The sequence below is a fragment of the Chrysemys picta genome, chromosome 13 (assembly GCF_011386835.1).
Source record: "Chrysemys picta bellii isolate R12L10 chromosome 13, ASM1138683v2, whole genome shotgun sequence".
NCBI lineage: Eukaryota > Metazoa > Chordata > Testudines > Emydidae > Chrysemys > Chrysemys picta.
This window is the reverse complement of record NC_088803.1, coordinates 46,496,679-46,509,740: the sequence shown is the minus strand read 5'-3', so window position 1 is coordinate 46,509,740 and position 13,062 is coordinate 46,496,679. Positions and strand designations below refer to the sequence as shown.

Sequence of the window (13,062 nt, the reverse complement as noted above, 5' to 3'; positions counted from 1 at the left end):
TTCAGGGTCCTGCTAATGGGAGCCCAGTCCCATCTTGGCTATTTGTTGCTTTTCTCACTAAAACAGTTGGATTGAAACAAAACAGGAGGGGGAGTGGGGAAAAGAACCCTCACAGTTCAGTCAGCAGGAATGAGAAGTTTGTCTTAGTTTAACCCATGACTACCAGATGGCAAATCTAATTCTTCAAGGAAGATAAAATTTAAGGCTGAAGTATTTTCGATATACACATATGAGAAAAGAATATATAGAACGGTAAAGTCATAGTTTAACTCTAGGGTGATTTTCCCAGCACAAAATAATTTGGGAATTTATTTGATCTACTGCATATAAAGACAGAGGAAGGCTTAAATAGCAAAAAATGTTACTCTATAAAAAGTATAGCTATTCATTTCATTCACAGTTGATTATGTGTGCCACAGTTCAGGGCAACTGCACCTGTATTCCCCCTCTATGATCCAGCAAGGGCGCTCACTCTCAGCTTACGGCTCCCAGCCGTTGCGTCTCTTGAGTGGAGACACATGTCTCTCTCTCTCTCTCTCTCTTTTCTGACCAGGGTATTCCCAGGCCACACAGTCCCCTCTCTATACTGTGATAACCCCACTCCAACAACAGACAGGCTGCCTAAGTAGACTTCTCTTGCCTTCTCATTAGAGACCGTGTAAAGACCATAGTTAATCTACCACACAGCTCTTTCTAAGCAAGCACATTTTATTCTTAAGGTAACAGCAATAGAGAGAAAACATACTAAAACAATAAATAAATCTCCATGCATGCTAATAAATTTGCCAGGGATCACCCCAACTCCAACATGGGCTCTGGCAGGTGAGCACTCCTTCACACCCCAACATGGTTTTCCTGTTGTTTCCTTTGCTCAGAACAAGAACACTCATGACTCTGAGTCACTCAGTTATTCAGTTTGGGTCCTTGATGAGACCATGAATAGGCAATGAGTCAGACAATGGGTGTCTGCTCAAAGCACAGCTTCCGAAGGACCCCACTGCCAGAGGTAGGTAATTTGCATTCCCCTCACCTGAAGTATTTCCCAGGAAATCGATTTCAGAAGTATTGTCCCCAGAAGTCCACTGAAGTGCCTAATACTTCCCAGAGATTGCATTAATCCTGTCCTTTCTCCTAAAGAAGTTCTATGTAATCCCATAACAGTAAATAAACAACTGCATTTTTAATACAATGGATTCCTAAAATACTTCAACTTAATTCAGTAAGGTTTACCTTAATTCCACAAGGTTTGTCCCAGGATATTGCAGGATATTGTCATATCCATCATAATGCCAGAAACACAATTTCTCAGAGTTTACGGCCAAAAGGGACCATTTTATCATCTGGGTCTGACTTCCTGTTTATCACAGGTCATGAAGTTTCACCCAGATACTCCTATATTGAACCCAATAATTTGAGTTAAGGATTTCATTACTCAGAAGATAAAACGATTGTGTTGCCATAGGCAGAACAGATGAGACCGAGATGGTACCAATGCCCATGGCCCCTGCCTTGATGAGGAATTGATTAAGTGAGAGATACCCGGATGATCCTAGCAGAGGATGCATACTCCATGCTGAAGAGGAGCCCGCCCCCCCACCCTCAGTCCCTCAATCAATTTTACCCTGTACAAGATATTTGCATCAATGCTCAAGTCCATTCTGATGGAGCATTAGGGTAAAATCCTGGCCCTACTGAAGTCAATGGGGGTTTGGCCACCAACTTCCCTATGGCCAGGATTTGAGGTTCAATATATCTGTGCTCATGAAACATTAGAACTGGGGTTGTTCATACAATTGGGACACTCCCTCCTTGCAGCTAGCCTGTCTCCATCCACAGACCACTGTCCACTCCTTTCCAACACATGTAAGGACAATCCCTCTCCAAAGACATCTCAAAAAGAGGTTCTGGGGCTTGTTACAAACTCAGCTATCCAATGAAACCTGAAAGGACTAGCTTGTCTCCAGGTCCTGCAAATACAACTGCAGGGTTTGGTTCAGAAAACCATTTAAAGAACTGCATTCCAGAGAATTCTGTTAGCCTTACTGAATATCAGTATTGTCAACTCTCTTGTAGTGAGTGTCATGACAGCTCGTGGATGTGACAGATTGCATGAGAATCTTACCTTTCTTTCTTTTTTTTTTTTAAGTACATTTCTAGGCCTTCTGAATTGTGAAGAAAGGCTTTAGAACAGTGTTTCCCAAACTTGGGATGATGCTCGTGTAGGGAAAGCCTCCTGTCGGGCCGGGCCGATTTGTTTACCTGCTGCGTCCACACGTCCGGTCGATCGTGGCTCCCACTGGCTGCAGTTCGCTGCTCCAGGCCAATGAGAGCTGCTGGAAGCGGCGCAGGCCGAGGGAGCCGCGATCGGCTGGACCTGCGGACGGGGCAGGTAAACAAACCGGCCCGGCCTGCCAGGGGGCTTTCTCTACACAAGCGGCGCCCCAAATTTGGGAAACACTGCTTTAGAACTTGAAGTGACCACACCCTGAAGACTTGGAAACCAGGAAACAAATAAGAATCACTTCAAATTTATTATTAAAATAATCTTTAAACTAATCTCATGATTTTTGAAATCTTGAGGTTGGCAATACTGGAATATACATTACAGGGGTGTGTTATAGGTCATGTCAGAATTAAGGTTCTGGTCAAAAACAAAATAAAGCAAAATAGAACAAAGATCAGTAAGATGAAATAAAACTTTTACTACTTCTCAAAATTTATTTTAAAAACTATTTTATCAACTCTCCCAGTCTATGCTGCAGCTGTGAGGGCTGCCAAATTGAGACTTTCAAGCAGATCTCAAACATAATGGCATTAAAGTAGGTGAGAACTGAATTAACAGAACTGAAGCGATCAGCAAAACCTAGCACTTAAGTCTGCCCCATCTGCTTTTACTTATTTAGGAAACAGCAGGTTTCACATATTTTAGATGAAACGAATGAGAAAACATTACAGTAACATAAGTATATATTTTCTGTTGAAGGAAGTTAACAGATTTTAAAACAGATTTCTAATACATGTAGGAAGGGTTCCCTGCTTTTTCTTTTTCTTTGTTTTTTTTAATTGGCTCGGTGAAGTACAAAGAAAATGGTTTTATTTTTCACAGGTTTACTTCTAGAACAGACAGTTGCTTAACAGTTTTGCAGTGGGAATGGTGCTGCCAAATCCTGATACTTCTTCCTACATAATACTGCTGAAATTTATCCCTTCTTCGAAAAGTTTGGGTCCTGATTTTGCAAAGAGTTACACCTGTTTAACTTTACACACAAGTTACTACACTGAGTAATTCCATGAGAGCCTCACCACATACCCTGGCCTGCTCCCACCTTAATTACTGCAGCCACTCTTCCATCTCTGACACTCAATTTGTACCAATCCTCCTAATATGCTGTTCCTAGAGTCAACACTCGCCCACTGCTCTGATCACATCAGATCTGCTGCAACAAATTCTACCCCCAACTTCACCATCCAGGTTTTCCACAGCTCTGTCCTGCCTACATCTTTTCTCTGGTTTTCTGTCACTTCCCTGCTTGTCTCCCCCATCCTGTGAATTCGAGACTCTTTGTTTCCTAGATTTTCCCTAGAAGTGATTTGGTGCCTCTTTTTTCATGCTGCCTGCTACAGCTGAAATGCCCTCACTGATACTGGGTGCCAGGAAAACGCACTCTCCTCCTTCAAACCCCTTTTCTTTTGATTAGCCTTCCAATGATAACCTCTCCACCAATATGCCCTTTTGGCTGATTTGCTCTGTCTATAATATTGCTGCCCTTTTGGCCTGAGCAGTCAGCCAATATTTAGAGCTTTGTTTCCATTAGGATGAGAAATCGATGATGTGAGTCAGGAATATCTTTGGTGTAATCTTGTTGGTTTACAGAAAATGTACACAAAGTCCTGTTCCCCTGAACACACAAGAAACAAACAAAAAGGCAGTTTCCTTACTCAGAAATCCCAAAGGCTTCCGCTCCATCGAGTTATGTGCCCAAGAAGTTTTCTCTATCTGTTTCCTCTCAGAGTCATGTTCACAGCTGCTTCTGCTGGCTTTCAGCTTCTAACACACAGGCATGCAAACCAACATCCAAGCCCCCGCATTTCCAACCAGGAAACCCCTCCATCCTGACCTGCCATGCAAACCAGTGCCCGAGGCAAGAGTTGCCATTGTTTGCAGCCGTTTCACTACATAAAAGGGACTTAATTGCTTCTTCCACAGAGCCTGAAAGAGAATGTTTGGCACCCATTGTATTAAACGAGATCTGCGATTATCTTCCAATCAAAGACCCTCTGGACGGTGGCATAGTTAGAATTGGAAATTTGGGTGGGCCCCAACTTTCAGGTGGACGGGCAATGACAGACTGTGCTCACTCAGCTTCTCCCCGGACGCCACGCTCTCTTCCTAGCCCTGGTGCCTCCAGACACAGGGCTTCAACTGCCGAGTTGGCACGCGCATGGGGCGGCTCAGAAAATGGCAAGGTAGAGCTGCTGGAGTGTAGCTTTCTGAAGGGCGGGCGCATAGCTCCATCCTGGATTTCAGGTGGCCGAGTGACGCTCTGGGCTGCTGTGGCAGCACTACACCCCTGCTCAGATTTGGGTCTGGATGCTAAGTGGGTGGTCCGCCCACCTGTGGCTATGCCCCTGCCTCTTGATGGCAGCCATTAGCCCCTTTCAGCATAATATATTGACAGAAGACAGGTGACACAAGAACAAGAAGATCCAAGAAGAAAACCTCACAATCCTTCACTACCATAATCCGTGTCCTCTCCACATGCTGCCTCCCTCCTTTGCTCTGCTCTAAAATGGGTTCAAACTCTACTGGCTTTACTCATCCAAGTAGTTCCATTGACGTTCCACTGAGCAAGATGAAGGGATTTGCTACTTGTTATTTTTACTGTGGTAGAGCCTAGGAGCCGCAGTCATGGACCAGGGCTAAGTGCTGTACAAACAGAACAAGAGAGACGATTCCCACCCATTGGAGCTTTCTGAGATGACTTCCATGCAGGGTTTTGTTGTCTTTAATGGGTGTCTGCATGGGTGCAGGGATCCATGTACTTGGAGCTCATTGCAAGACTGGGGCCTTAAAGCTCAATCCTGTGAAAATGTTCTATGTGCATTATTCCTTTGGCGGGATTGTCCATACGTGTAATGTTAAACTCAGTAAATGTTACTGAGTAATGCCTCTTCTTTGTTGACCTGTGAAACAGCACTCACACCAAGGTCACTGGAGAAATCTTAGTGATTCCAAGATACCAGGTGAAGACAAAGCAACATTTTTCCCCAATCCATCCCACACCTGACAGCATTGCCATTTCTCTCTGTAATCACTGTCAAGAATAATCTTTTTTTTTTTTTTTTGCAACCCTCATAATTACAATCAAGTCTCAAAGAATGAACTCAAAACCAGGTGGTATGCACTGTTTTAATGTCACTGGTCATTTCTGAAATGTTAAGAAGTGTGAAATGTATCTGATGCTTTGATGCAAAAGCAAACCACCACTGTAGCAGAGAGTGATGGGTGTGAAAATTAAACAAATTAACCCAACCTTCAAAAGAGACGGCGTTGTTAAAGATTCTCAACAGCTGTCAGCATTGTTTTTTTAGATATTAAAATAAAAAGTGACTCTGAAAGGGAAAAAAGAATGTCTTATTGTTAGTACTATGTAGAAAATGGAAGAATGGACAAGACAAGACAGATCAGGGGACAAAAAAAAAAGCTAGTGAGCTTATAAAATAATGTGCTTCTGATTTTTGAACCTGTAGATTTCTGAGGTCCTCGTATACATCACAACTCTGCAGGCATTCTGGTCAATAATAAGGAATTCACCATGTCCCTATTACTTCAGTTTAACCGTGGTTGTCAGTCACCTAATTGCATCAATAAAATTTAATTAATTAAAAATAACATGGAGATATTTACATTAACTGAAGACTGCACACAGTAATTTCCAGATTTCACTGATTTTTTTTAAGAATCCTTCCTAACATATTTAATTATTGCTAAAACTATCAAGAGGTATTGTACAATAAACATTATTTTCTGGATAAACAAAATTTATAACTCCCTAATAGTAAAAGTTTTTCATTATGTTTTAGATCTACAAAAGTTTGTTTTAATTTACAATTTACCTGTACAAACACACTGCGTGCAAAACATCTAATATGAAAATTAATTTTGAGGTAGGAAAATTTATAAATGCATTTAAATTAGATCTGAATAAGCTGTATTTCTGTATGGTACTATACCTGAAGCACAAATATGTGACCCTGGAAAATTGAAATGATGCAATCTGACTCTACAGTTTTGTGCTCTGAATTTTAAACTAGACCTTTCACTATATATATGTAGAAGATTCTACAACTGCTATTTCTAGATCTTTGACAAGATATTCTGAATCCTGAGTTGGAAGGTTTGCAACTGGGTGCCACAGGCTAAAGAAATATGATTTAAATAGCTTGGCCAATTTATGATCAAAACATACAATTTATGATCAAAACATACAATTTCCATCCCATGGAAATTTACAATATTTTGAAATTTGGATTCCTCTTAAATTGGGATGAAATGCTGAAATGTTGGAATTTTACATGAAATAAAATATTCCAAAAATATTTTGTTTCAACCTTATTGAAATATTTTGTTTTGATAGGGTGAAAACACATAGCTTCCACTTTACCATTTTGGCTTTGTTGCATTACATTTCGTAATATAATGTAACAGAAAACTCGAAAAGATAAAGTCAAAGCAAAAAATTTAGACCTTACCGAACTAAAACATTTTGACCTCATTTACAGTCAACCTTATCAAAAGGTCAAAGTAATTGTTTCAATAATTTGCTGTAAAAATTTTGACAAAATACGTATGCTTCCGCATAACATTTTGATTGAATCAAATTAGCATTTTCTAACAGAAAAATCTGTTCTAATGGAACATGTTCAACCAGCTCTACAATACAGCTACATCTATCCAACCATCCTGCATGTGGATGGATCGATGCCCTTTTTTGAAAATGTCTCTTTAATTCACTCCCATAATCTTCTAGCAAAATCAGTTGGCTAATTCAAGAAAACCCCAACTTTATTGGCAAAACCTCAATGTCAATGTAATGTGAAGCTTTCTGGTGAGTCCTATTTTTATTTCAAAGAACCAGGAATAAAAAAAATATTTGAATTGTAGAAAACACAGTAAAATTAAAGAATCCAAAGAATCCCTTTGAACAATAAATCAAACAACTTCACGGGGAAAATAACATTGTATTGTCTAAAACTCCAAAACTTCACAGGGAATCATTCTGGTGAACTCCACACAAACCATGTGGGTCATCATTGAAGTACTTCCAATGTGGTTTTAGGTGTAGGATTGAGGCCTGGCTGATTGGAAACATGTCTAGTGTCTACCCTATGCTACAGTTACCATGCTTGCAAAATGTCACAACCCCCTCTGTCTAAAACTGCTTTGCACCATAAAGGCAGTCAGCACAACAGATAACAAAAGCTTCAATCCTACAGCAATTTTGGCAAGTGCTGATCATTAAGCATCTAGTCAGACTACTCACAAGCTTAATGTGCTAAGCACATACATAAGTCTGTGCAGGATTGGTGTCTAAAGAAGCAACAATTTGCCAGTCAGTTTTTAATGGAATACAGGTAAATGTGTTTTGTACCAAACCCATGTGCTGCAGACATACAAGTACAACTGAGCCCCTCTCTCTCACATACACACACACACACACACGATCAGGGTGGATTGTGAAGCCCTTGCTCATTCTGGTGAGCTCCCACCTCACGCAGGTAGTCCCATTGATTCCAGTGGCACTACTTATTAACCACGGTGAGTAGGCAGTTCACAATCTGGCCCCCAAGGAGCTGGAACTAGAACCTCTGACCTTCAGCTACAGAATGATAAGCCCTCTGCCTCTTGAGCTGAACAATGACTCCTATATTCTGAAATTACTTGCAGGTCTCACATCCTCTCTGACAGACATCCCCTAGACCAGTGGTTTTCAAACTGCGGTCGTGGAATGGAAGGCACTGGGTCGTGGTGGCTCTGGTCAGCACCGCTGACTGGGCCATTAAAAGTCCCATTGGCAGTGCTGCCTGGCTCAGGCAGGCTAGTTCCTACATGTTCTGACACTGCGCTGCGCCTTGGAAGCGGCCAGCAGCAGGTCCGACTCCTAGGCGGGGACCACGGGGCTCCATGCGCTGCCCCCGCCCTGAGCATCTGCTCTGCACTTCTATTGGCTAGGAACGGGGGTGGTGCCTGCGGGCAACAGCTACACGGAGCTGCTTGCATGCCTCCACCTAGGAGCCGGACCTGCTTCTGGCCACTTCCAGGGTGCAGCATGGTCCATGGTGCCAGGACAGGCAGGAAGCCTGCCTTAGGCCCTCCCCCTCTCCGCTCTGCACTGCTGACCGGGAGCCACCTGACGTAAGCCGGCGCCCCAATCCCTTGCCCCAGCCCTCCCAAACCCGGAGCCCCTTCTTGCACCCCTCATCCCCGGCCCCACCCCAGAGCCTGCACCCCCAGCCCAGAGCCCCCTCCCACACCACAAACCCCTCATCCCCAGCTTTGTTGGGCCATGGGCATCAACAATTTTCTTCAACTCAGTCACCAGAAAAAAAGTTTGAAAAACCGCTGCCCTACACTACAGGGCACCACCATTCATTCACACACATAGCTAGTGCATTACACACTCCTCCATAGTTAAACAGCATCCATCCTAAGCAGCAGCTACTAAAGAGCTATGTCTCTCAAACACATACAAAGCCAGTAGTACACTGTTGTCCAGGTTTGTTCTGCCATTTTCTGCATAGTCAGTAAGTTTCAACATATATTCATCCTCCTCTTGAAATATCTTGCTAAAGGCTAACACTCATATTTATTTGTACAGACAGATATATTTCCCCACAACTGAGAAACATATTAGAGGTTCAGAAATGCATTAGTACCAAGGAAAGGGCAATTGGTTGATAAAAGAATTATGTACAGCATCAAATTTAATTGCTAAATACATTTTACTCTTCGCAAAAGGCATTAAATGGATATAATGGCAATTGATGAACTGGACAATTATTTTTTCTCTCCTGTCCAACGGGCAAAGTTCAAATTTCTAAAGCAAACTTTAATCATTTTTCTGGGGGGGAAAAATGGCTGTAAATCAAGTTCCATGTGACTTCCTAGATGAAATGGATCATTATGTCGAGTGAAACGAGACTAAGTTCACATACCAATCCTCTCTATTAGATACACTAAATTCTCATCAAACAGAATTTAAAATTATAATGTTTCTAAGCCAGCACTCTGGCAAACCTCACAGCCTCATGTACAGTTCATCTGAAGCAAATCTATTAGCTTAAAGGAATGCTGAAAAATTACATGTAAAGTAATATAAACACCTTCATCCCCCACCACCTTCAATTTTTTTTTTTAAGTTGAAGGCAGGTCTAATGGATAACTGTATTAATTTATTTGGAATGTCAGAAGCGGAAGCAATTACGGTGAATTAAACAGTCATAGTACTTGTGAAAAAAAAAAGGCACTTTCTCCTTTCATATCAACCATTCCTGGGTTTCTGTAACCTTCACTCATGCCTCCCAGACCCCATCCACATCTGAAGTGGGAAGTTCCAAGCAGTTTCTCTGCATGGTAGAGCACTGAGTGGGATTTTCAGGAGTGTTCATTGTTGGCTTAATTGCTCAGACTGAATAATGGCAAAACGCCCATTGATTGCAACAGGAACAGCCTTCCGAATCCCCTTGAGCAATAAATCAAACAGCTTCTTGGGTGGAAATTACATTGTATTGTCTAAGGCCCCAAACCCGTATGCAGAATTGCAACAGTGGACTCCACACAAACCATGTGGGTCACCGCTGAAGTAATTTCCATGTAATTCTGCATTTAAAATATGAAAATGTGTGTGCTTTGTCATCGTTCCAAAGTAAAAATGATCACTTACTAAAATGGCAAATAAAGCGAGATTTGACGGGATGTGTGGAATTGCACAAACATAAGAAGTGCAACCTGTCATCTTACATTCCATACACAGTAGCTATAGGAGTGACAAAGAAAGATGGGGAAATTGCTCCCATGCTACCAAAATGCATAACATTATATGTAATGTATATTACAGAAAGGAAAAATATGTTTGTACCCATTCTGCCCAACATCTCATAGTCAATAGTGAGCATTGATAAAAATGAAAAATGACATAATAAAAACCTTCATCCACATTCACAAGCATATGACAGTAAATAACATCATGGACAACTAGAAATAGCCTTGAAAATACAGGTCAATGAACCCTATATTCAGAAAGTTCATAAGCACATGCAACTGGATGTCACAGAATGAGAAGCACTTCTATCCAATGCAGCCAGCTACAAGATTGACCAAAGTGAGCCACTCACAAAGGGCATGTAGTGCTGGCCAATGGCATCTCACTCTTCTACAAGGCTAAACACTATTGGCTGGTGCCAAATTGAAGGGGGAAACCATTCTTGTAAGCCCCCTCAACTGTCAGCCAACTGAATTCCACAGAACCCTTATAAAACCCTATAAAATCAGGAAGAGCAGTTAAGACATATGCATTAACGGTCCAATCCTGGTAGGTGCTGAGAGTCTGATCCCACACTTGCTGAAATCAAAGAACCCACTGACAGCTGGATCAAGCCCTGAGTTTAGCACCTTGCAGGACTGGGTCACTGTAGCAATGGTATTCTGAAGTGACAGCACTTAGCAACTAAACGTCACACAACAAAACCTTCAGAATCTCTTTGGTGTCTTACATAGGGCCCAACAGCTTACGCAATGAACTAAGGAGGAGATATGAATGTTTACAATCACAATATTGAAACAATTTAAACTGCCACACAAAAATGTAATATCTGATTAATATATGAAATTTCCAAGGGAGATGTATATTCAAACGTTCAAAATAATTTATATTTACAAACGAGAACCCTCAGTTCAGTGAAGTGGAAGTAAATAAAGCATACAAGAAACATAACTGCTAACAATACACAGTAGAATCTCAAATGGGAACATGTCATGATATTTGCAATTCATTTTGTTCTAGTTCTCATAATGAGTAGATTATTCCTGGGTTCCCAATTAAATATTTTTATAGTAGTAATCAGCCTGGGGCAGCTATTCATTTAAAGGAGAAATCCTCTTTCACTTAAGCAGTAACTTTGGAGAATGGATGCATACAATCTGACCCAAAGGAAAGGCCACACAACTCTGACAACATACAGTTTTCATCTTTATTTGAATTGCTTTGATTAACCACTATTTTTCTATCCAGAACAAACTCCATCTTTTGTATCAGGCTATCACAAACCTACCTAATAGGATCTCTTCCCACTGCACAACTGAGTATGAGTCTCGACTTGTCAGTTATAGTCAGGCAGTTGCAAAGGCAGAAAACCCAGCAAGAGTTTAAATTTTCTAGCCAAGCCAGAGTAGGCTGTGTAGCAAATTTGAGAGCCTGCAAACTCAGCACCAGCTGCTACTGCAAAACACCGTTTGATAACAGAAGAGGGAAAACAAGGCCAACTAAAAAGCCCCAGTCAAATAGTTCAAAGGCAGTTATTTTTGCAAGACAAATTATAATTTAATTTGGCAGCCAAGCCAGAGTAGATTTTGTAGTGAAATAAACTACAATTTGATTACTTGCTGCAAAACACAATTTCATTTGCTTTTAGAGGAAGGGCCTTTCTCTAATTCTTCGTTATAGTCTTGGAATTGCACACTTAGCTGCTTCTGCCAGGGGCTCACAATTTAATTTCCAAATCAACCCTTGATTTACACACTAGTAATTTTACATACATTGCTATAAAAGCTGTATACACCCAGACTTGGTTGATATACAACAATATATTTGAAAAGTGTCTGGAACGCACTTCAAACCACCCAGTTGGATCTTAGAGTTTAAAAAGAAAAAAACCCAACCTCCATCAACTTGAATAAATAGAGGGTAATATTGAAAGCTCTGGGCTAAGTAAAAGTAAAGAACATACCACAGAAAATGTATACTAATAAATATTAAAAACTTAGAAGTAAATATACTTTTCAGAACTCGTGGAAAGCTAAATAGCCATGGGTTTCATGTCAGAAAGATGAAAAGTTTTGTATAATTTGCAGAAACCATGAGCAGCTAATGGCAGTCTTTTGTAACTGGAACTGATTCCTTACATGTACATGACTGTTCTGATGCTCATGTGAAATGCATAGAAGCAGAAAATGTGTAATTTTGTCCATAAGAAGATGCACTTACAAGAGTTCTCTGTAAAATGCATGATGAAGAGATCCCAAAATTTGCCACCTCATTTAAAATTACTTACACAGTCATGGAACACAATTTTAGTTTTAAAATTTTGAAATAGCCTTTATATTGGATCAAACTATAGTGACAATTGCAGAGTCTTGGGGGAGTGTCTCAGGTTTTCTACTGTGCTTGCAGAGAGATCTACTGAGAGATCTAGGGATAAGCAAAAGTCTGCATACATCAGTTTTGTGCAAGATGGGAAATGTACCCTCTTTATTCACACAATAGACTCAAAATATGGCACAGCTGATGGTACCACACAAGGAATAAAGACCACTTATGGAACGGGGATAAAGGCAGAAGAACTCATCGGAGCTGGTTGGCTTGTATTTGGACGATGCAGCAACCAACAATGGGTGTTTAAGTGGCTAAGATATTACTGTGAATACAGTCTTGAGGTTGGTATTCGGGTTCCCAAAACACAAGATCATCCCTACTTTTAAAAGTTGAATCTAATTTGAAACACATTTTCAAAGTCTAATTATCCAAGTTCAAAAAGATTATGCCAACTTTCTGATGCCACAAAGATAGCTTTGAGTTAGGTGTCCATCATGTATGGTGGGTTGTTTCTCAGGCCAGAGGTAATGCTCAGAATTGTGAGTGCCACCCATTTGTAACATACTGAGAACATTGAGGCAGGGGGTGAAGTACCTTGAGCTAGGGGAATTCTTAAGAAGATCAAGATATAGAAGTTTAATTAAATACATTGTATACACAAAGAATTAAGCTTCACTGTGACTGAAGTTTT

At 40.9% G+C, this 13,062-nt stretch overlaps 1 protein-coding gene across 3 annotated transcripts in view; it reads right to left on the bottom strand.

The window, feature by feature from the left end:
- Positions 1-13,062, bottom strand: part of CDH4 (cadherin 4) — a 653,967-nt gene that overhangs the window by 514,906 nt on the left and 125,999 nt on the right. The window contains exon 1 of one of the 3 annotated variants that reach the window (XM_008178578.4): positions 3,940-4,053. The exons of the other annotated variants lie outside the window; for them this stretch is intronic. The gene's annotated coding sequence lies outside the window, so the exon portion shown is untranslated. Of the gene's footprint in view, positions 1-3,939; positions 4,054-13,062 lie in introns of those variants that run through there. 3 annotated transcript variants of the gene reach the window in all.